This window comes from Arachis ipaensis, chromosome B03 (assembly GCF_000816755.2).
Source record: "Arachis ipaensis cultivar K30076 chromosome B03, Araip1.1, whole genome shotgun sequence".
Lineage (NCBI taxonomy): Eukaryota > Viridiplantae > Streptophyta > Magnoliopsida > Fabales > Fabaceae > Arachis > Arachis ipaensis.
The window spans coordinates 54,684,047-54,687,614 of NC_029787.2; positions in this window are offsets into that span (position 1 = coordinate 54,684,047).

Consider the following 3,568-nt stretch of genomic DNA (forward strand, 5'->3'; position numbering starts at 1 on the left):
AATGCTTCCTGATTCCTTGCACCATAGGCACCATGACCTTTGAGAAGGCACTGTGTGACCTAGGGTCAAGTATAAACCTCATGCCACTCTCTGTAATGGAGAATTTGGGAATCTTTGCGGTACAAGCAGCAAACATCTCATTAGAGATGGCAGACAAGGTAATGAAGAAGCAATATGGCTTAGTAGAGGATGTCTTGGTAAAGGTTGAAGACCACTACATCCCTGCAAACTTCATAGTCTTGGACATAGGAGAGGATGAGGATGACTCTGTCATCATTGGAAAACCTTTCTTAGCCACTGCCAATGCTATCATTGATGTGGCTAAGGGAGAACTGACTCTACAAAAAGGGGAGGATCACATCTTGTTTAAGATGCCTCATCCTAACTCTCCCTCTGAGAAAAGAGAGATAACTGTGCAACACCTAGTGTTCTGACCCTCTCTTTCTGTGCAGAGCTTCACAGAGCCCCCAGACATCAATTCTAAGTTTGGTGTTGGGCAGCCATCAACAAGCTCTAAGCACAAAGGTACTAGGAAGAAAGCACCTAGAGGCTGGAGGGACAAGAAAGTCCCAACTGAAGGCCTCTCACCTGGCATGAGAGTTGTCTTCACCAAGAAACCGGTCATACTATATACAGTGAGTCGCGTCCTGTCTCTAGAGCATGTGGAGCTCATTCATGAGGAGATAGAAAGAAAGTTCACTGTAAGGGGCGAATCTCTGAGCCCATACGCACCTCCGTAAGGAGCTAACTGTCAAGCTAATGACGTTAAAAAAGTGCTTGTTGGGAGGCAACCCAACTTAAATAATTATTTCTATTTCTTAATTTTATTTTCTTTAAAGTTTTGTTTTTAGCTTCATAATCATGTGAAGCAGTCAGAACAGAGACAGAATTGTCAGCAGTGAAAATAGAACACTTTGAATGGAGTGTTATTAAAGTTGAATGCCAAATAGGGAGCAGACCCTGGGCGTTCAACGCCCTTAATGGCAGCATAGCTAGCGTTGAACGCCAGCCAGGGAGCAGACCCTGGGCGTTCAACCACCAGTGCAGAAGGCACGGAATATGAATTCCCTAGCCTCTCCGGACCAGTGGGTCCCACAACATCTTTACCTACCCCACTTATTCCTTATTATTTTCACACTTTTTCATACACACTTTCCTATAAATCCTAGCCCAATCACATCCATTTCACTTTCCCAAAACCATCATAACTCCTACCAACCCACACCCAATTCAAAATCATATTTCCATCCCAATTCCCCACCCATGGCCGAACCCAACCATACCCACTCCCTATAAATACCCCTCATTCTAACCCTTCATACACAAACCTATCATACACCACCAAAACACCCCACGGCCGAGCCCTCTCTCTCCCTCTGTCCTCCTCTATTTTCTTCTTCTTCTACTCCATTATTCTCTTTTCTTTATTTTTTCTCGGAGACGAGCAAAGTTTTAAGTTTGGTGTTGGAAAAGCCTAGCTTTTTTCTTTCCATTACCATTTATGGCACCCAAGGTTGGAGAATCCTCTAGAAAGTGGAAAGAAAGGGCAGTAGCTGCCACCTCTGAATCTTGGAAAATGGAGAGATTCATCACCAAAGCTCACCAAGACCACTTCTATAAAGTAGTGGCTGAGAAGAAAGTGATCCCTGAGGTCCCTTTCAGGCTCAAGAAGAATGAGGATCCGGAAATCCAAAGAGAGATCCGGACAAGAGGTTGGGAAGTCCTAACCAATTCCAACCAAGAGGTTGGGATCCTAATAGTGCAAGAGTTCTATGCTAATGCATGGGTGATGTGGGCGGAAATTGGCGAGTTAAGAATTGTTATAAGAAATGCATTGCAAGTATAGTCCTCAACCAACCAGAAATCCGCTTTTCAATTTAAAAAAGGGTGTCACAGAAATTAAAATTAATATACTGGGAGTATGAATCCCAGGTCGTCTCCCAGGAATGTGTGCTATTTTATTAATCGGATGGTTTTCAAAAAGATTTGAGTTGAATGACAGAAAATTAAATCAGAGCATTAATGTGATTTAAATAAAAGCCTTGACTGGGAGTAGATTAGTTGGAAGCCCTATTCTTGTTGCAGTACTTTCAAGATTAATTGATAATTGGGGGTTGTTCTGTTTATTTATCCCTTACTAGGTAAGGGAAAGTCAAACAAGTTGAAATGCTGTTTCTATTCACAGGTCCCAGTCTGCTTACTTGGAAGGACTGGCGTTAGTTATTAGAGGGCAATCCAATAATAAACCCAATTATAATTTTTCCTTTGAGCATTCCAACTCAAGGGTTCCTTTCAATCAACTCCCCATCAAGTTAGGGAACTACTCACTCATTGTGAATGTGGAACTCATAACATAGGAAAGGGAATTAAAGAAAGACATGATAAATAAAACTCAAAAGAATCAATTAAAAATAAAAATAACTCTTGTATTAGTAAATTCTAAAATAATCCAATAGTAGAATTAAGTAAATTAAAGGACATGGAAGAGTAAAGCCAAGTAAAGAAAACGAACTAGAATGACGAAGTCTTGATGAGGTAATAACTCTTCTCAAAATCCCAATGCAAAAAGCAATCGAAAATAAGAATCCTAAAAACTATGAATGTGTAGAGAGAAAAAACCTAGAGGAGAGGAAAACTAGATCTAAAAAACTAAAACTATACGGAATGAATCTTGTTGTTGGTTTCTGCATGTTTCCTGGCTCTAGTCTGCTTTTCTGGGCCAAAAACTGGGTCAAAATAGGGCCCGAAATCGCCCCCAGCGATTCTGCAGATTATGCAAATCGCGCACGTCACGCGATCGAGTCATTCATGCGAACGCGTCATTCGGCGTTTTGCTTCTCCACGCGGACGCGTCGTCCACGCCTCCGCGTCACTTATGCTATTCCAATCCACGCGGTCGCGTCAGCCATGCGGCCGCGTCACTACGATTTCCTCTCTTTCGCGCAGTCGCGTGAGCCATGTGGTCGCGTCACTTCTCGCTGGTCATCTCCTTAATTTCTTGTGTTCCTTCCATTTTTGCAGGCTTCCTTTCCAATCTCCAACTCATTCGTGCCCTATAAAGCCTGAAACACTTAACACACAGATCACAGCATCACATGGAATAAAGGAGAATTAAAATACATAATTAAAAGTCTCTAGGAAGCAAGTTTTCAATCATGTAATAAATTTAGGAAGGAAATATAAATGCATGCTAATCATATGAATAAGTGGGTAAAGATCATGATAAAACCACACAATTAAACACAATATAAACCATAAAATAGTGGTTTATCAACCTCCCCACACTTAAACATTAGCATGTTCTCATGCTTAGTTGAAGGAGATAAAATAAATGAGTAGGAACATGCGAAACTCATGCAACGCAATGCAACCCATATATGTAAAGGCAACTATATGATTCTTGTCCACTTGATCAAGAGTAAATAAGCTCTTCAAAAACAATTACAAATCAAATTCCACTAATTCAATTCTTATACAGCAAGAACAGCTAAAAATGCAAGAAGACAACTCATGAAAGAAGGGAACATAAAATTTCAAGCATTCAACCCTCACTGAAGATGTATGTACA